We start from the raw sequence: 21,388 nt of genomic DNA, 5'->3' as shown, positions 1-21,388 counted from the left end.
GTTTAAGCACATTGTGTTCGCCATTTACAAAACAAAAACATAGAAAGAAAAGAAGAAATCAAACTCCCCCAAACCAGAAAACATTTACACAATTCAACTTTATAACTGCAGGTCTCAAATTGAACTTTTGCATTACGAACACAAAACCATTTTGGTAGAAAACAGAACACACATTCTTTCAAAAGAAAAATTAATTTCATACTGCTAGTTCCTGCTACCTCATGGAAAAACACAGCCTACCAAATTAAAAAATGAAACCCTAATCTAAAATTGAAGTTCACAATTAATAATAAAAAAGTTCTGAATCCATGGAAGGGTATCAAAGAAATACACTTTATTTCACAATTTCCATTTCATGTATCATGAAAGGAAGCAGGCAGAGTATAAAAGCTTGGGAAAAAAAGAGCATCTTAGTCTCTTGGGCGTTCATTTTATGCTGTAATTGGTGAAAAGCCTCTCTAAAAAGGTTATAAATGCCATATTAATTTCATTAGGAAAGCTCCCATGGCATATTAATTTAGTCTCTGGCACTGTTACTGCATCTTTTCAGATACACAAAATCTTAGGAGGTAATTTCATTAACAGTAGAGATCTGAGAAAGGCAACTAAAATATTTTAAACAGATTGGTGACAATTCAGCTTGGAAGCATGCATGTTTATTAATATACTATCATTCTCTTCTGATTAACAACACACTGACACACAAGAGCTAGCAGGCTCTGCTACTGAAATTATGTTATCCTCAAGGGCTCTGTATTTGCAAAGATTGCATGAACAGCTCTCAAAAGATTAATGACCTACTCCTTTATTTAAGGCAGATACTCATCTTCAGTGATAGCATATAAACTCTGAAGCTGAGCATGAAATTTAACAACTGACTTAGCTTACAATGCTAAGAAAGAAGACTTTTTTTTCCCCAAACACTTGCTACTGAACACTGTAGGTAATTCTGGACATATAAAATACTTTAAGTGCCAGTTTGTACAACTGCATTAGCAGCTTCTCCATCCTGGCCTTGATTCTGCAGCTTGACTCACACATGCAGGCCTCGAAGCTACCTATGGTCTCATTAGTTAGTAGATAGGATAAATTTATAAAACACAAGTAGATAGAAAGCAAGTTCTATCAAAATAAGTATGTAGATACTTAGAAATCTCACAGTCTATGATCACTTTTACAAATATAGTATGTACGTTTTGCACGGTTTAGGTCATGACAATTCTAAAACCTGCATACACTTACTGGTTAATTGAGACATCGTGAGCTCAGCTATCATATAAAAGCAAATTCTTTCCTCTTAGTCATGTTTTAAACCCAGGCTGTTCATTCAACTTCACTCTTAGTCATGAGAAAGGGAATACAAAAGAGCTTCTTTAAGCCACAAAGGTAAAACCTGTGTGACCAAAGCTGCTACTTTTTGTACATTCATTATATTCATCTAATGAATTAAGAGTCTATAAATCAGGATTGAGTGTCTTTCTGAAAAGGATGTTATAGTTCAACTAGACCTATAGTTTTTAAGCAGAAACTCCACCACCAAGTTCTAAAGCTTAAGTGGTATCAGGAGATCAGATCATAAAACCTCATAAATGTCCCACTGGACTCAGAAATCTAATGAGTCACATGCTAGGCATCTCTTCATCAAAACATTAAATCCCCACTGCAGTCAACAACAGATGCGAAGTCTCTGAAGAATTTACCCATTAGTACACAGAAAGTACATTCTGGAATAAAAAAAAGATAACTTTTAAGCCCTACTTCCCTGAACACTAAAGCAAATTTTATTATTCTTAGTACATTTGCCCATTCTTTGGGTAGTTTCATTTGAAATTTTTCTTGAGAGGCAATGAAAATAAATTTGTTCAAAAATTTGTTTCGTGACTGATCATTATTCACAAATCAGTAAACCCTATGACTGGTAAGCATGTGATTCACAAGACAACACATATTTAGAGCAGTTCCACAATATGTTAGATCCACAGCAGTAAGAATGAAGTGTAACTGGTTGCCAATCAAGTACTTTTGTTATTTTCAGGAAAATAAGTAATCTGAAATTAAACTACTTTAATCTAGAATCAAAACTGGAACCAAACTTAATAAACAGCATAGGCATTACTAAACAGAAACGCTTCTAAAACCAAAAGGGTGGGAACACACAGAAAATAAAGGCACTCAATATTTCTGGGTACACTGGATTCTTAGGCAAGCATGGATGGTAACATAGCATGAATGGTAGTTTTCTTTCAATACATACTCTTCTGCATGAAATTAAGAGCAGGGATGCCACAGTATCACATATGATCAACTAGCTCTCTCAGATTAGGAACCTGCCCAACTGACTAGTACTCACAAACTTTGATTATTCTTACCGAAGTGTAATAATTATTGAATTACATGGTGCTTATTTTAGATTACATGTTCAGTTTGTCATGACCATGTTTCATTCTATTCCCACCCTCCAAAGTTCTTGGAGTATCTCCTGTCTTTTTTCCACAGATAACACAGGTACTCTCATCCAAGACAGTAATGAAAATATTAACTAATGCTGGATTCAGGACATTTTTGGATTTCTACAGAACCCCAATTGTTTTTTCAAAGCTAGTAAAGGCATACAGAATCATACCCAGAAAAAAAGCAGAAAGAGTGTGTTAGCTCTCAGTTAAAAAAAAAGCTTGCTTTTTTAGGCTATCATCTGAGCTGACATAAAATACTATCTTCCAACTTATGAATTATCTCCAAAAATATGGTATTATCAACAGCAATGTTTGCCTGAATGCCCTGAAATCAACAAGTATTTTCTCACATATTCAAATCCTATCGTTACAGCAAAAAAAAGCAGTAGACAGAACACCTAGCAGAGACATGACAGTACAAAATGTATTTGCCATAGCTTAGGAAGGACTACACAACTGCAGGTTCAGTTTTAAATAGACATGCCTAAGGGCTAAGAAACTGTTTATTTTTCCAAATTACAGAAGAACAGACAAAACACAAGGGTTTGGGGCTGATACGCAGCTCCACTTTTTCAGGTATAGAATCAATGTTTTGAACTGGGGTTTTACATCTTGACTATTAATGAAGTTACAACTTTATCTGGCAGTTTAATCATCAGGACAAGAATAAACTTTTAAAAAAATACTTCATATGACCTAGAAGCCCAAATCCCTATAAGAAGTTATGGGATCTCTTAAGGACCTGTCATCAGCTTTTCAAGTGAGTCAAAGAGCTTTGGAAACTTTTAAAACAATTCTATCTGCATAGGCTCCTGATATTATAAAATAATTCATTTCAGTCTCTCTGTCTCTCAAAAAAAGTAGAATTATCTCAACTGTTAACACACAAAACTCAAATGTTCTGTTGCAAAACACTAATCAAAGATCTACCAAGCCACTGAACCTCAGAGCTACAGTCTGCTTTCTCTTACATTTAGTCAACTTTATCAAATCCTGTGACATTTACATACACAGGAAGATGTATACCAGAACACCACATTACTTTGTGAACTACTATTAATGTATTTAAAGGAAATGTGCTTATTTTTAACCATAATACATTTCCTGTAAAACTATGAAATCCTGCTACTAACTTTTCCTGTAAATACAGAAAACCCTCTTGTCTTATTTAACATGCATTATATGCAGTGACCCAATTTAACAGTGCAAGGCTTGAAGAAAAGAAGAGCTGTTAGATCTACAAATATATAACATCACTACATTCCAGCCAAACAAACAGTGGGAACATGCAGAAGCAACCCAGAACACTGTATATTATTAACAGCTCCCTCCATCCAGATATTTTATTAAATGGGTAATAAGCTTTTATCTTACCTGGCTGCTCAGGAATTTATAAAAGTAAAAAAATAAATAAAAATTTAAAAAAGGCAACTTTTCTGGCAAAGTACTGTAGGATTAGCTACTTTCCTACTTCAAAATAATTGTACAAGGTTTAAACACTTCTACAGGTTTTTTAATAAATATTTTTGCTAACTGACAATAACTCATTCTTCCAGAACACGTGCTCATAAATCTTAAGCTACACTTTCAACGGCCTTTTCCTTTTCTTTCAAAAACACTGGTAGCTCCTTATAACTATATACATATATATAGTTTTATATATACAGCTACTGCATTTCATTTGCTTTGTAACTTCAGCTGGAAGATCAAATAAAGGTCACATTTTGCATGAACATCTGTACAGAAAGTTAAGTCCTGCTTTGGCATTTTTACCTTCATAACACTAGCAAACCCCATTCTTAACTGTTGCATTTAAAGAAAAAAATGAAACAGATTGCCGGAGTGCTCATTGTCTCGAATTATACAATTATAATTAACACTACATTAAATTTCTCACGGTATGGTGATGAAAATAAATAAGATAACCACAAGCTACCATAATTAGAGTTTCACTTATTAGAGATTTTCTCATCTAGATCTCAGTATTTTACTGCACAGCACTGAATCAGTTATAAAATTAGCACCTCTTAAGACCATGAAATATACTGTACAATACTGGGAGGGTACAGCGTTCCTGGAAATCTTTTTTTTTTTCTTTCTTTCTCTAAACATAACATATTTTCCAGAGCCATATCCAAGAACGATATGGCTTGCAGATAAAACATCGCCAATAAATCACACCTATATGGCAAACTTTTGTACAGTTACATTTTGCCCCGCTTTAAAAGTGAATATATTGACATGGCATCATTTCAAGCAGCACAAAATATATTTTTTCCATAGATATCAGTCATGAAAAGTGTTTTGAAACATCTAGGACTTAATCTGAGGCTCTCCGACAGCAAAAGATTTTGTTTTCCAAGTGTGAACAGAGTAATGGTAACAGTAGTGAGCTAAATCCACTTGTTGGCCATTCACTGTTTTAGCATTTCAGCTGAAAATGTATTTTATTGCCACAACTATTCCCTCCAAGGTCACCTTTTGCCAAAGACACTCAGAACTCCACAACTCAAAGGCTATTTTCTGGCATTATTTTACTAGGAAAGAAGGTCCTTTTCAGTGGTTTGGGGGAGGTGGACTGTTTGGTTTTGTATTTCTAAAGCTCCAGACCTCTTTTTCTCCAGTTCCCAAGGACTGTGGCAGCATGACCCTCAAGGAATTTGTTACAGACAGAATAATTTCCTCCTCCACTGATAAGTCTCAGATTTCTATAAGAAAAATGGTTCACAGAAAACATACATATTCATATGTTATTATAACTTCTATAAGATAATAATTGGGGTACAACCAGCCATAGGGTTATTTCTACCCACAATGACATACAGTATGCAGAGTAAAATTATGTGCTCCTCCAACCTTTTCCTCACAAAAATAAAGCATCTTTTTATGGATGTAAACTTTATTAAGAAATTCAAAGAAGGGTATTTCATATTTTTGTTTGATAGCTGTAAATACACATTTAATGACAACCAATTGGCTTCAGAGATACCTTCTCTCGTGAGTACATATCCCTCTATTTATAGTGGATAGGAAAATATTTTATATTAAATGGGAGGCATGTGGAATGAAAGCTAACAACTGAATAGCTCTTGAAGGAACCATTTCTCCCATTTTCATGTAAAGCATATTTTAGGAGACAAAACTGGAGGAAGGAAAATTATAATGGCTCTGTTTCTCAAATTCTTTATCAAAGAAAGTCAAGAGATTATCAGCTAGATGCAACCATCTCATCAACTCCAGATACTTACAATTGAGCTGCTCAGGCATGAATATTCATCTCCTGTGGTAGCAAAAGGCAGTGATTTATATTTCCATGTTAATTGAGGTCTGCACTTCACTAGTGCAACATTTTGTGCTCCTAAGAGCTTATCTCAAGCACCTGATCTGCATTAGCACTGAGGGAGAGCAGCCAAGCTAGCAATACCTCAACTGGATGCACATTCATCAGGTTTTCCAGTATGACTACATATTGCTTATCTGCCGAAATGAGCATATCATCTTTTTGCGGTCAGAGTGCTATCAGCCTGCAGATAAGCAATACATCATTATCAGTAAGGCGCATGTGCCAGTAAATCAGTGCCTTCAGGCTTGCTTTAAAGAAGATTCCCCCATGTGTAATAAGTAATAAATAGTTTGTAGCATCTGTTTACAATCACAAAAAAAAAAGCCAGTTCAAACAGACTTGGACCCTGTTGCAGAGTTGTTAATTTTTCCAGTCGCAAGTCCTGAGATTCAATTTCCAACCTACTAGCCTCTATTTGACCCATCCTCCTTTGCCAATTACAGGGATTCTCCCTTTGACGGGTAAAGGAACTGAGAAAAGTATTTGGGATGGATGAAGTGATAGAAAACGGGTATCTCCTGTTACAAAGATGATGTAGCCCAGCGAGAGACAACATAAAAATGATTACTGTTACAAACAACATAGCTCTAGACTTTACGGTGCTGCTCTTTCTTCTACACATGCTTTTATCTACCAACGTCAGAAGAAATTTTGAACAATGCAGAACAATAAAAACGTAAACTGTGTTGCCCAGGAGACATTACATTCCTCTACACAGGGCTTCTTCAAGAAAACCTTCTTTATTGAAGGAGGAGAAAAAACTGTGTAACCTTCATAGAACAAGTTTTTTTCACAGTCTTTAGCTTCCTCCTATTCTTGCCAAGAATAGGCATACTTTTATCACTCCTGATTAAATTTGCTTTGAGCATTTGTAGTCTGCCTATACAGTAATGAATATCTGTCTTCGTATTTCCTGCTCAAGACTGTTATATAGTCCTTATCTATTAAGCATCTTCAGTTTGGAATATTAGAGCAGAGTGATACAAGTATGATTATAGACAGAAAAAAATATGAGAGAAAGAAAATCAGTAAAGCACTTCTGGGTGCCTCCCAGAAGAAGATGATTACTTATGTGAGTGCAAACAACTTTTCCTAGCTTATTTGAAACTCTGCCTCCAAGTATTTAGCAATGTACAGAACAGAGGAACTCTACCATAACACAAACATGCAAGAAAACTTCCATTATAAACAGATAGATACAAGTTCTGTATATCTGAGGTCCTAAAATATTGCATTCATATCAAGAAGCCGGAAGAAACAAACTGTCTATTGCTAAAAAACACTTAGCTTCTACAGGACATGTCATTCCAAGTGTTCCTCATCCACTAAAAGTCATCCCCAACTACATGGCTCAAAAATTCATTCCTTCACACAGGTCTTTCAACACAGAAAGACATTGTATAAAGCCGAATATTTGGATATCTGATTTCGCCCCCTGCCTCCCGGCATATCAAGACTATACATCATAAGAAGCTGTGAGAATAACTCATAGGACCTCAAATCCTTGTGGCAAACTGCCACTCAGACCTGGAGCTTCCCCTAAATGCCTTGGCATTGACATGCCCTCCCATGGTTTTATTTCAAGTCTTGCTTTTATGATTATTGAAAAACCAAACATGAAACACTGAGAAAAAATTAAATTGATATAAAGCATCTCAGCTGTTGTGATTTTTGTTTTAAACCAAATCTTCAGGTTAACCTCACAATCTCTGAATTTAATCCTCAGCTTGTAAATGCTGGGGCATCCCAGTACTCACAGCTAATTAAAACATTACTACTTTTCAATGGCAACTTCTTAACAGCAAACAGCCTCAACTCATCAAACTGCAGACACTGTATCAACCTGACTTTATTTAATGTTACCCTGCTGGCCTTCTCTGGGAGACTACTGTTAATTTGTGCTGAAAGGAAGTTTCCTCCAGCTCTTACTCAGCTGTACTTGTAGAACTGATGAACACATGATACCCCTTGAATCTTTCCCACATATGAACTTTTATCTATAGGTTGTATATTCTGTCATTATTTCTGTTGGAATTACATAAATCTGCCTTTCCTTTATACTCTACCTCTCCTTTAATTCACCTGTACTCTTCCTGAGACAAAGATGTAAAGTTAGAGAGACATGGGAGGTGATTTCATTGCTTCATACTTAATTATAGTTTGCTAAATCAATGCTTTCTTCACACTAAAATAATCTTTTCCCATTACCACAATGTTATTTAATACAACTGTACGTCCTCCTTTTCTCTGGAATTGACAATGTAACAGGTCTCAGACTTAAAATAGAAGCTACTGGGATATTAAATATTCTCAGGTGAGAGACAGGCAGGTTTCTGGTAAGGGATGGTAGATCCGAGCCTAAGTGTTCCTGACATAGCCACCTGCAACACTTTGGTCTGGGTTCTGTTTTCAGGTAAGTATGTTATTCTGATTAGAGCAAGTGTACTGTCATATCTGTATCTAAGTGTAGAGTTTGATAGCCTGTGTTTTACTTCTACTGTTTGCTGCTTAGTACAGACTAAATCTACCACCATCAAGAATCTCTCCTTTACACTGATCTCAGTGCTAACAGGGGAAACTATGTAACCCAGGAAAAAAGCTCCTTTGCAGTATCTCGGAAAATTTGAAGGCAATATAAGTGTTTGCGCAGAAATTTAATGAGTATATACCTAGACAGATATATCTGTCCTTGCTTAGCAATTTCCAATAGGGTGTAAGTACCTGACAGAGTCACCTCCCAGTGGTAGAGAAATGACTCATTCCAACCAGAGACAGAGCAATCCAAGTCAGGGACTGTTTCTCACACTTTGTTTCTTGCTGCAATGGATCTCAAAAGAGATGGAAAAAGCTAATCAAGTAAAGATATTATCTGCTCTATGATCTCATTTGGCATTCTTGCATTCATGATTTGCATAGTTCAAGACAGACAAAACCTTTTACAATGTCAGGCTCCCAAATTAAAGTTCTGTCATTACTGTGCTTTGAGTGTCTATGTAGGCGCTGCCTATGGGACACAGCTGTAGCCCTTCTTTGCTGGAATAGTGCTTTTGAAGAAAATTATACTTACCACACTATTTAGAAAGTAATTACAGTAAAAGAGAGTAAAGTGACTTACCAACAAAGATCAATGCTGTAAGAAAGGCCTCTACTCCAATGCACTTGTTCTTGAGACTAGAAGTAGTTTGTGGAATGACTGAACTGTCAGTCACTCATGCATTTTATGTTTTGACAGTACCAATACAATAACCTTAGCCTGGTCTGCTGTGTAACACAGAGCAAAGGAATTTGTTCAATAATTTCTTCTATCAGGAATATAACATCAGCAGAGTTTCATTCCAGCTAAGGTGCTGAAACATAAAAGATAGAAAAATAGAGAGGAATTTTTTCATTCAGATTTCCTAATAGGCAATGATTATTTTACCAGTTTCTATGGTATTATCACCATGGCAGCTAGCCATTTTAATCACAGGCATTAGAACACATTTCTGATAACATCACAGCAATAGCTTAGAAATATATTACATCTCCTGGTCATATGCAGCAGTAACAACTTTGTAAATTTCCATATGACAGAGATCACTAATGGCATCAGCCGACATCAGGATTAGAAACGTGATACTTCAAGCATCTAATTAAAGAACAGGTTCTCAGTGTTCCTTACTCTAATTCTGAAAACAATACTGGAAATATAACCATTGTGACAAAAACAAGAATCAAAATTCTTTCACAGCTTGCTTAGTTTCTACATGGGTTTTGCCCCAACTAGTCAATGCATATGATTACTCAGCAGATCCTAAGAGAATGTGCAAGTGAAAAAAAATTCACTGTAGAGCACTGCATATCTGAGAAACAGACAGATAAAAATGGCTACTTTACCCTTGTATTAAAAAAAAACATACTTTGTTCTCTGTACAGTTTAAATGGTATTGAAGCATCACATACAAGATTTAAATCATGATCAGAGAGCATAACTCACTGTTCTGACTGACGGAATTTTCAACATACAGTGTGAAACATACTAATTTTACTAAATGTATCACGAAGTATTTACAGATATGCTCATTCTGAAAAAAACTGGAAGTATTCAAAAATACTTTCAGCAATAGCAATCCTCCGTTTCTTCTATAAATTACATAAGAAACTACATTTTCAAACTATCTTAGAGCAAATTCATACTCTTATCCTGGAATTTCTGATTTTTTTCAAATTAAAGCTTATTTCAAAAGGCTGACTCTAAAATATTAAATTAATTTATAAATCCTTTTAATAAAAGCTAATAAGCAAGTTCAACAATTTCTCTATTTCAAGCCTAAAGCTTTGCCAAGGGTCCACCCAAGAGATGTTAAATAAGATAAGTAGAGATAATGTCAATAATATTCTGCAGTAAAACACTACGGCAATGCACTATGACTAAAAATCACTGGTATAACCGTATCCTAAAATAGACAGCATTGGCCTCAAATAGAACAACAAAAATCTGAAGTAAACTGAGAATGAGACTTGAAATACATCACAATTAGCTTTGTCTCTTCAAACTACTTAAAATCAGAAATACTCATCACAGAAGCAGTTACGCTAGGAGAACAACATAAAAACAGAATGGTAAGTCAAGTCTTTCAGATCTCCAGTATCTCCATGCTTGTTAGAGTTACAATTTTTCCTCCCTTGGGTCAGTAATTGGGGAAGGACAGCTAAACAAAGACTAGAAGATATCTGATGGTGAAATAGTTGTATTGTTACATTTACATGCATATACTAATTAATCTGCCTTTAAAATAAAACCAATTACTATCAAGGATTTGAGGACAGTTCTGCCATCTTATCTGGGGACACTCAACTTCCTCAGTTTTGTGTCATGCTTTGTCTTAGGAAACCAACAACAAAGAAAAACAGGAAGATGCAGTGTAACATCTATGCAACATTTATATCACACTTGAACTGGTAAACTTCTACTCTTGCATAAGACTACACTGCTGAATTTTCAGACCATCTAAGCAGTCAGGTTAGTCTCCCAGTTTTTTCATTAGAGCAACACTGATTAATTTGTTCAGAAGGTCCACATACCATTTAGCTCTATACTTTGGTCTAAATACCTATGAATGCATTTGCATGGCTGAGCAGTGCATATCAACTATAAATGAACTGGTAGACTACAAAATCTTCAACAAGAACAACAACAAGAACAAAGCCTTTTCTACTTCTTTCAGTCCTCAATTTAATAACAGTTGCACTTCACATTTTAAGGGCTTGCCATTTCCTTAATTAAAAGTTTATGTTTAATTTTTGCTTAATATGAGTCCCAAGTTATTTTATGAAATTCAAGTCAAAAGGAGATTCAGATTTCATGATGTTTTGGGGAATGCAGAATATATTAAACAGAAGGAGACCTCATTGAACGCTGTAAGATCTGAGGTCTGGACTATCTGGTGACAAACATTCTGCTAGTTTCCTTAGGCCTTTCCCTCTTTCAACTCCAGCTTTCCCTCCAGCTATACATAACTACATGGGAACACCTTGCCAGTGGTGTTCTCCTCCTGTTAAGACTATAGAAGTTACTGTGTCTAAAGGCAATAATGAGCTAAATAGCAATATGTGACAACAAGATGATATATACAGTTCGTATGCATCTATGCAGTAAATTAAAAATTTTACAAAATACTATTTTTCCCCAGATAACACAGGTACGATACCAATGAACTCATATGAGACTCTAAATGACATGAAAACATCATGGTGAATAGATTTTAAAATATATAGTTTTAAACAAAAATTAGATGTTCTACATATAGAGTACTTTGGCTACTTAAAACACAGATTCCCTAATTTTTTAATAAGTAACACAAAGGGCAGCTATGGCAATGATTAGCACAACAGTTGCATTGGTAAGATCTGAGTCAATGTTCACACACCTGCACGTATACAGCGCTACAAAATTCCTGACCTGAAGTCCCATTCACTGAAAGTCTCTTCAGTCCCTGGCCTCTTTGCTGAGTCCGCCAACATGCCAATAAGGGAGACGTGCCAGGGGCAATGAAAGATGCAGAGGCAGGCTTACTATGAAAGGACTAAATACCTTCCCACCTGGTAATTCCATGCTTACTTGGAGTCTATAACATCCAGCCTTTAACACCCTTATTTGAACTTGTATTGGTAAACCAAGACCAAAATTTTCTAGATTCCATTTGCAAAAAACCGACCTTTTTCAAAAACAGATACATTATGATTAAGCAAACAATCAGTTATTTTTGCACTACACATATAGCAAATTATTAGTCTATTAGACCTGACCCCTACCCAGCCTCATACTCTTAACAGTTATTATATCATACATGAATTAAGCTGCCCTGAAGATGACTGAGCTTCTTGTAAACTACAAACATAAACACGTAATATCACAAAAGAGCAAGATTCACAAAAAGGTCATTTCTATTCCACGTCATACCATCGTTTCTGCTGCGTGAGCATACATAGTCCACATTGGTTCTATACTCCACACAACAACCGATGTTACAGATTTATCAAAAGCATACTGGCTTGTAACAGAAAGTATCCCAGAGGAAGCTAGACATTGATATTCAGCTACATTCCTGATTCAAATGGGGAAACTCTAGCTTGCCCCTGTGTGAGGAGCACATGCACACCTGGGAAAAATCTGGCCTTCATCCATAGAAGGGAGACCATTTAGTCAATTCACATCAAGAGCAGAAAACAGATCCAGATAACAGATTATAAATAACAAATCAATGCTTTTCCTACCAACAGCACTTTCAATTCCAAAAGCTTAATATACTTTGCTTTAAATCTGTGCCATAGCAACCTTTTTTTAAAGTCAATGTCATCTGTAAGGACTGAGTTAAAATAAAATGTGGGCCAAATTTATCAGACATCAGTTTCCTTTGGATATAGAGCTCAGAACACTGACTGTGTGTCATCCTAGATGTGACTGGAGTTGTATATGTTGCATCCAGCAACATATTTTAAACCAGTCCATTGCAAAATGCCTGCCCTGATCATCAGTTTCAAGTATTTGTCCGAGACGCTGAAGGTCAAATGAAAATTGTGAAAGGTTTCTTTCTGTTTACATTAAATTTATATCTGTATGCTAGAAATTGTAGCACTATTCAGGCCTAAGCAGAGAAGCCTCAAGAGTTTGTTAAAATACGACAGCATTACAGTTGGTCAATTTAAAGGCGCATCTGAGGGACAACAGAAGAGACTGTTCCCTCTTGCAGTGTGGAGCTATGTATGCCCACATAGCCATGAGTATCACTGTGCGTGCGTGACACTGACCAGAGATGAGGAACTTATTGTGACAGAACTACAGCAAAAGTAGTCAAGAATTTATTCTTTTATTTTCAGCACTGGCTCACAAGGGGCTCTGCATCTTTCTGTCAGATAGATACTTAACAAGCCTCCAGAAAGAGCTTAGAACAGACATATTCCTACAATCTCCAGGGTAGGCATAGGGGTAGCGAGCTTTTTAAATTTAGATTATGTAAGGTCGTGTACCTCACTGCATTACGTTTTATACGCACATTATATCTCACTGCACTATATGGCACCCTGTGAACTCCAAATGATCATTATTCACACAGATCCTGACAGATTGCCTTTTGTAGCTCTTTCAGAGAGAACAAATATCATATGTACTTCTAATATTTATCGGAATGAGGTCAATCCCCCAGATGTCCTGACAGGGTCCAGGAACCACAGGAGATACCACCTGCCCAAATCGGCCTCTTGCCTGAGCAGCACCGGACCACCCGGCCAGGGAGCAGGCTCCTTTTATCACACACAGCCGCGAACGCAGGAGCGAAGCTAGGGCGAGAGTCTGCAATGCAGAAGCCCTTCCCGGAGCTCGTCGATGAGCTGGGGGAGACGGGGCGGGGGCAAAGCCGGCAGACCTGCCCGCATCCCCACTACAAAAACCCGAGGCGCGGGGCGGGAGGTGTTTCTAAACGCCAGCCTTTACCCTCACCGGCTACGGCCGAGGGCTTTGCCCTCCCACCGTCCGCAGCTCCGCACAGCGGGAACTTCTGCAGCCGGGGCGGAGCGGGCAGCCCGCAGGCAAGGACACCGCTGCGGGCCGGGCCGGGCCGGGCCGGGCCCACCTGTGCCACCTGCCTGCCGCTGAATGACACCGGCCCGTCCGCCGCTCTGACCTGCCCCTGCCACGCTCCCAGCCGGGGGAGAGGAGGAGGAGAAGGTGGAGGAGGGAGAAGCAGCTCTTACCTGCTCCCGCCGCTCCTCCCGCAAGCCCTTACTAACCGAGCTCCATCTTCCTCCGGCCGGGGAGGCGGGGGGGGGGGGGGGGGGGGGGGGGGGGCGAGTCAACCTAGCGCTGCCGCTGCCGTCCCCCCCAGCTGCCGCTTTCCGTCACCGCTGTCCCCCCGCCCGCGCTGCCCGGCGGAGCGGCCGCCCCTCGCCCGCCCTGCAGACGGCACCGGGAGACGGAAAGCGAGACCCACCTCCCGCCGCCGCCCCCTTCCCATGAAGTCACCGGCCGCAGGGCCCTCCCCTCGGCTGCCCGCAACGGCCCGGAGAGCCGCGCTGCGCCCCGCCCCGCGCCCGCCCCCGCGGCAGCGGGCCCGGCCGCGCCGAGCCGAGCCGAGCCGAGCCCGCCGGCAGAGCCGCGGCCCGGAGCCGCCCCGCACCTTCCTCCGCCGCCTGCCCTTCTTGCGAGCTCGGCCTCGCTGTCCCCAGGCGGAGACAGTGACGGCAGAAGCAGGCGGCAGCGCACGGCCCGGGAAGAGGGGCCGCAGCCGCCCCTGCGCACCAGCGCTCCTCCGCCCCAGGATGGTCCCACCGGAGCGGGAGACGAAGAGAGTTGCTTCCCTCCCGCATCCACCGTAGCTCTGGAAATGACCATGCCTTTTTTTTTGCCTTCTACAAAGAGGGGATGTTATTCTAAGTTACTGCTTTTCATGTGCCTTCTGTTTCAATACTTTCATGGGATTTGCTCAAGGGATGACAGTAAAGTTTTCTTCAGCCTCCAGCAACTTCTCAAATAACCTGGTTCCAGCTGCTCCAGTACACACACAGGTGTCTTCTCTCTCACTTAGTTAAAGCTACCTCCCACACACCGAAGCAGTCTTCCACTCTTCCAGTAACACTAGAGTTGGAAAGGAAATGGATTAAGGAATACACCTCTAGAGCTGAGCATTCCCTTTTTCCACTTACTGTGACAAAAATAGAAACGTGCAAGACCAAGAACTAGGCAAAATATGTGAAATAGATGGAAAAAAACCAAAGTCACAGGTACAGGAGTACCTGTTCAAGAAAAGCCTCCTTACACACTTAAACACTAATTTTCACTTGAAATCAGCCAACTACAGACAACACATGATCAATGACAGATAGAGCAACACTAAAGCTTTAAGGAAACACCAAATGTAAACAAAATGTCATAATACATTTTGTACCAACACAGCACATCTGGAGAAGTACATCTGGTGACATGTGAAGACAGTTTTGCAGAAATGCATTTACATATCATAAGCAAGTGAGGTTTGACGGTTGGGGAAGATAAACAGATCAGTTACATTCTAGTTCTCTGCTAGAACCCCAACATCAGTTTAGAATATTGTTGAAACCCCCAGAAGAATCTCACCTTACCTTTGAAAAATATTTCCTTTTGTAGCTAATGAGGAGGACAGAAATGAAAACATTTGAAAAAGCTCCCAACTGTTCCATACATAACCTTTTGCTGCAAATGCAATGAGCTACTAGCTTTTGACATACAAACCATGACAAGCAAAAAACCACAACAGTTTGGTCCAATGCTATTTTAGGCCTGCATCAAATGAACTCTCATTGTCTGCCCCTCCCATCCTCTATTCTCCTTAGAGAAATTCTTTACGCTCATGATTGAAGATTACTTAGGCAAGCAGAGTTCTCTGCTGTGCTCTCAAGTTCCTCCCAAAAGCAAAAGTCATGAGCAGAACAGTTCCTTGGTTTCTTCCCCAATGCAAAGTCCAGCATTCTTTAAGCGTGGCAAAGAAAAATAAATTGTGAAGTGTATGGATAACACACTCAAAAAGAACCATAATTACAGAAGGAGACGCTTTTTTGTTTTCCTTGATGCAACTGTCTGTACGGATTGTCCTACAGGTGATTCCCAGATAGTGAGAGTTCTATAAAAGATAGAACAGTTTGGCAGACTTTTGCCAAAAGATCTCTAATCTATTTGCCTTGCGAAGGAAATCCATTTGTGAACATGTGAAGAGACCCTCAGGTGGCTACTCCAGAGCTCTCAGGACTAAAGATACTCTAAAACTAGTCACAGAAGCTATACAGGCCCAGGGGATCAAACCACGGTTTGCTCAGAAGGCTCTGGGTTGGCCAACTGATGATACAGAGTCAGAGATTCATTTAGATGGCTGCTGCAAAAGAAGTGGCCAGTTCTCTTTCTTTCAGGCAAAGCCAGATACCATCTTAGCAAAAGTCTGAAGGACTTAGCAAAGTAAAGGGTACCTAGACCCATGCAGGGAGAACCTCTCCTATTGAGGCTTGAAGTTTCCTCATTCTTCATCTTTTCGTGCCACTAGCAAAACTTCCTTTTAAGCCACGATTAATGGGAAAACAAACATGTCTAACAGTCAAAGACCCAGAGGAAGCGTGAAAATGCAGAGATGCTGGATCTAGGTGAAGTCTTGGCATACTTTGGGCACATTATGTTCTGCATCCACAGAAGTGGTAGTATCTCCAATAACAGCAGTCTTAACAGATTCAAGAACCAAAATTCTTTAGTCCGAAGAGATGCAATGAATGCTGCAATCTCTCATCTGTACATCTGCCCCCTCTTTAAATTAGAAAGCAGGTATGCAGTAGTCCACAAAGATCAGGAACCCAGAGATCACAAAGTCATTCAGAGATCTTAAGTTTGCAGGCTTTAAGAGAAGGGAAGCATCCATATGACTGACATTCCCTGCAAAATCTATTGTACTTTTTCTGTGACCATATACAGATGCAGGGGGAAGAAAAGAAAGAAAAGAAGTATCTTCACAACTGATGTTCTACACTGTTCATTAAACCTGGCAGTTGGGTGGCTGTCAGCGTAACATGACTCCATAAATAGACAGGTTCCTGTCATTGTGAAAATGATGCGGTTTCTCCCTGCCTATTCACATAAAGCATTGCCACTGTGTTGTCTCTCATCACCTGTCTTGCATTGCTCTGGCTCAGAGGCAGAACTGATCAGAAATTAAGCAAATTCTTTGAGCTCAAAAATATTCTGGTAAGATCAAACTCATTTCTTGACTACCACCAAACCAAAACATTGCCTTGGGTGTTCTCACCCTCCAAGGACGGAAGCAGGTATCCTCTTGTCTTTATAGGTAGGTCAAGACAGAAACAGAACATGTCTGCAAGTATGGTGGCAATTCTTCTTATGCTTACTTAATGCTGACAAAATGTCACAGCAGAACATCATCAGTACAAACACTTTTCAGTATTTGCTTGGAAAAAGATGGGCTTTGGCCTTCAGCTGCCAGCTAGGTATGCAACGGAGTGCTGTATTGATCTATGCAGCCTTTAAATTACTTACACCACTATCACAATCTCATGGGATATGACCAAGTATGGTTTTGTACACTTCAGAAATGTCTTCAAAAGCCCTGTCTTTGGGGATGGTGTGAAAGAGGGTCTTTGTTTAATTATCCTGAGCCCCAGTTACACGAAGGCATAAAAAGGGTATAAGAGCTGTTGCCCATAATCTGATAAAGAACAAAACCCTAAATAAGCTTGTTGCATCACCTTGATTCCTTAAGAACTTTGCTGTAAGCAGAAGACAGATGGTGAAGGCTTTTGTTGCAATTGACAACTCTAATGAAAATGTCCATACTGGAAATATCATAACCCTAGTAAGCATTCTAGACATATCCTGTGAACAGGACACGTGGAGGTACCCATACAGAGAGTTGAAAGGCACAAAGCAGTCTCATGGATCTAAGGTAAATTTACTAGATTCTGCACTCTCACCTTGCACACACATTAAAAGCTATGCTGAAAGCTACTGCAAGTTAACTAAGAATTTATAACAAAACCCCTCTCAGGGTAAGCAGGTAGAGATGAAGCAACAAGCAGCTTTCTGTGGTTAATAAATAAAAGGAGGAAAGCAAGAGGGAAGGCTGGCTCCTCCCTTCCCTTTTCTGTTCTATGTAGGGAGGAAAACCAAAACTGTAGACCAAGGGTCCATCTCCCATGAAATATTTATACATATCAAAGGAAGTTTGTAAACTTATTAAATTCAAAGACAACAAAGAAACATTTCGCATTCAAACTGGGCAGACTAACCTGTGCTCTTCAAGCAAAGTAATGGTATTCCTAATAATACAGATTTTGATTTAAATTCTGTCAAAAGAAAGCATGCTGCAATAGTAATGGAATGGGGGAGAACACTGAGATACAGTTCTACAAAACGTGTGTTACTAAAATATATATAAAGTTCATTTGAGTCCACATGACTTTAGAAAGAGCACTGAACTTTCCAGGTATATACTAAAATTGAACACTTGGCTAAACAGAGACAGAAATAAGAGCAAAAGCAATGTGATTTGGTTAGCTGAATCTAAGCAGAAGACAAATTCTGTGGGTACTGAACTTTGTAATCCAAAAATAAATGGTGAGGTATGACTGGCATCATTACAACTTTTCCAGTTGGTAATAAAATACTAAAATGTCAACCTTGCGCAGATACAAATATCCAAAACAATGAAAAATCATGTCTCTTGTTGTTTTCACTCTCTCATGGTAGTTTATAGTAATTGTGGATATGAGCCTGACAGTCACAAACATGTTCACAGCGTTTGAGGTATACTTAAGTTACCATTAAGAGTTGGACTGCAGCATTTGCAAGTTAGCTTTAATCTGACTAATACAGGTAGCCATAGCAGAACAGCAGTATCAATACACTCTTACTTAAATTCTGTGCTATGCTCCTGAGGACCCTGGACTTTGAAGAGCTAATATATAGAATTACAGTTTCTTCTCAAGAGATGTATGGAGTTTACACAGATATGCCATTTCGGTGTAATATCCTCTAAAGCACAGAAACCACACATCCAGTTTCCATTAATGTTAAGACAGCAGAACTCCATTTTCTTTCATGGAAACAATATTTGGGTTGCACGTTTAGTTTACTTTTCAGTTTCATTGTCAGTGGCATTATGGGAAAACAAAACGAGTTTACAGTTCAATAATGGCTTGTATTTACCATTGATCAAAATTACTGCTAAAGAGATTTTTGTTAATCATTAAAGTGATATGAGAAACTATATTTCTAATAGGCCCGCACACACTAAAATAATGGCAGTGCAGTAACTGAAGGAGAAGTAGTTTAAAAGGAGCAGCTTCTATATAATAGCAAATTTTAGTACACAAATGTGTTGACATCAATCATTGCAAACCATTTGAGAACATTTTATACATTCCAATTCATAAACTTGGATTTATTATGAAGTATACTGCAGTCATTAAATAAACAGTTGACAATTTATGAACCCTGTATTTTTCATTTTTCCTAAGTTTGCCCTTTTCTTTTTATAATATATATTTTTTCTTTTTATCATATATATACTTTTAAATATATATTCTGAACTTAAATATTATATATACATGGTAAGGCGCTGGTTTTACCTCCACCCCCCAAAAAAAACAACAAAAAGTTCGGGGACAAAAAAGTTAATAATTACTCAGGAATTATGCATATGCTTAAAGAGAAGAAAGAGTCTGTGGGACATTTAAAATAGAAACAGGACTGAAGTCACCAATGTTCAGGTATAAAGAAAGTTCATTTTACTAGTTTAGTTCCAGATTCTCTTGCCTTGCTTTATTTCCCTGTTCAAGGCATAGCTGTTTTATCTTGGCTACATATCTTTGGCTCTCAAAATGCAGGGTTTCATAGAGAGGGAGAGATGCTTGTTTCCCCTTGTAGGATGTCACTGAACAAGCCTCCAGGTTGCTTTTTCTCAGCGGGGCTTCTTTATAGTGCAGCATTTTGCTTTCCCACAGTACTGCAACAGTAACAGCAACCATACGTATGCAGACTGTATCCCACAGAGCACTGTAATTCCCATTTTATAAATGCAGCAATTACACAGAGGTTAAATAATCTGAACAAGAGGAGATTCACTACCAGTCTATGTAAAGAAGACATGGAATCCAAGTGCAGGCCTGCTTATGATTCTTAAGAAGTTTTTGGACAACATCTTGAAAACATAAGCATTTAAATGTAAACATGTAAATATCATTATCTACCATGAGCACTTCATGACCTTTAAGACATTCTGCTGTTGGTACCAACAGGCAAAAAGGTCTCTGTCACAGTTAGTGCAATCTGTCAAGAATTTTTTAAAAAAGTCAGCAAGTAACATTAACAACTACTTCAGTCACTTACTACCTTATAGCAATTACAGACATCAGCTGCATAAATCCACCAAGTCTCCTTGCCCAGATCCCCAGCCTCTTTGGGGGTTTCTCATCAGCCTCACAGCCCCACTCAAGTCCTTCTTTCCTTCTCTCCTACCATCTCTCACGCTTCTGCCTTCCTGTGGCACAAAGCTATTTATAAAGAGAAACCAACACATATTGTAGCCTTCTACAATGCATATTATCCTCTCTAATTTCAGTTCTACCACTGCCATACATTCGGAGCCTGCAATAAGTTACAGAGATTCCAGAAGGGACATTAGGTGAGTTCTGGATGGAAAGCTTATAGAAAGTGAAAGTAAGCTTGCAGTTATATTCCCCAAAAGATAAGAACATTAGGTTTTATCCTTCTGGACCTTTTTGAAGAGTTCTGGATAAACAACTTTGGCAGATGAAACACTAATAATTTCTCTCTCCTATACAGTAAATAAGCAGAAAATTCTCTTCTATGAGACTCCATAGAAGACTGTCACACTATAGTGGGTTGGGGGTTTTTTTGTTGGTTTGGGGCTTTATTTTGGTTTGGGGGAGGGAGGTGGTTGGGGTTTTTTTTTAAAGCTTTGATGAAAAGATTCATGTAAGTATAATGTGACATCTATGACTTTGTAGAGATACCTAAAGTTTCCAAACTTAGTTTGGTCCTCAAAGCTCTACAAGAGAAAGCTTGTGGGAGACAACTACGTTTAAACAGCAAATAAATTCTACAAGACAGTCTGCAGTTCAAGTCATCCTTAGGAAGCTCATGAAGGGTGCAAGAACTTGATGCAGTTAATTAGCAGTTAAACGAATGATGTACCAAAGTCTAACAAACTCCCAAGCCTACCATTTTCATTCTAATTGTATGAAGAACTAGTGATAGATTACTGAATAAAAGAAAGGTCTAGGTTCAACTTCTACTGAACACTCACCACACGCTCCATCAATTTTTTCTGATGTTTTCTGTAGTATCTCTTTATGGGTGCTATGTGCAGAATAACACAGTTCTGTCTCATGTCTGGTCACTTAAATCCAGCCCAAAAAACATACTTTCAACTTTTGATGGAAAAGAGCTATTTTGTAGAGAATGATCAAAACACAGTATTCATACAATTTAGTGGACAAAAGGAGCTTAAATGAATATCTGCTGAATCCTTCACTTTGGGAATGAATAGTATGTACATCTCCT

The 21,388-nt window shown here is 38.7% G+C and overlaps 1 protein-coding gene across 6 annotated transcripts in view; it reads right to left on the bottom strand.

The window, feature by feature from the left end:
- OTUD7A (OTU deubiquitinase 7A) overlaps positions 1-14,256 on the bottom strand; it is a 147,118-nt gene extending 132,862 nt beyond the window's left edge. For all 6 annotated transcript variants that reach the window (XM_030015270.1, XM_030015268.1, XM_030015274.1 and 3 more), the window contains exon 1: positions 14,029-14,256. The gene's annotated coding sequence lies outside the window, so the exon portion shown is untranslated. The remainder of the gene's footprint in view (positions 1-14,028) is intronic.
- Between the last annotated feature and the right edge of the window lie 7,132 nt (positions 14,257-21,388).

The sequence above is a fragment of the Aquila chrysaetos genome, chromosome 5 (assembly GCF_900496995.4).
Source record: "Aquila chrysaetos chrysaetos chromosome 5, bAquChr1.4, whole genome shotgun sequence".
In the NCBI taxonomy this organism is placed as follows: Eukaryota; Metazoa; Chordata; class Aves; order Accipitriformes; family Accipitridae; genus Aquila; species Aquila chrysaetos.
The sequence above is the reverse complement of the archived record's forward strand: the minus strand, read 5'-3'. Positions and strand labels throughout refer to the sequence as shown.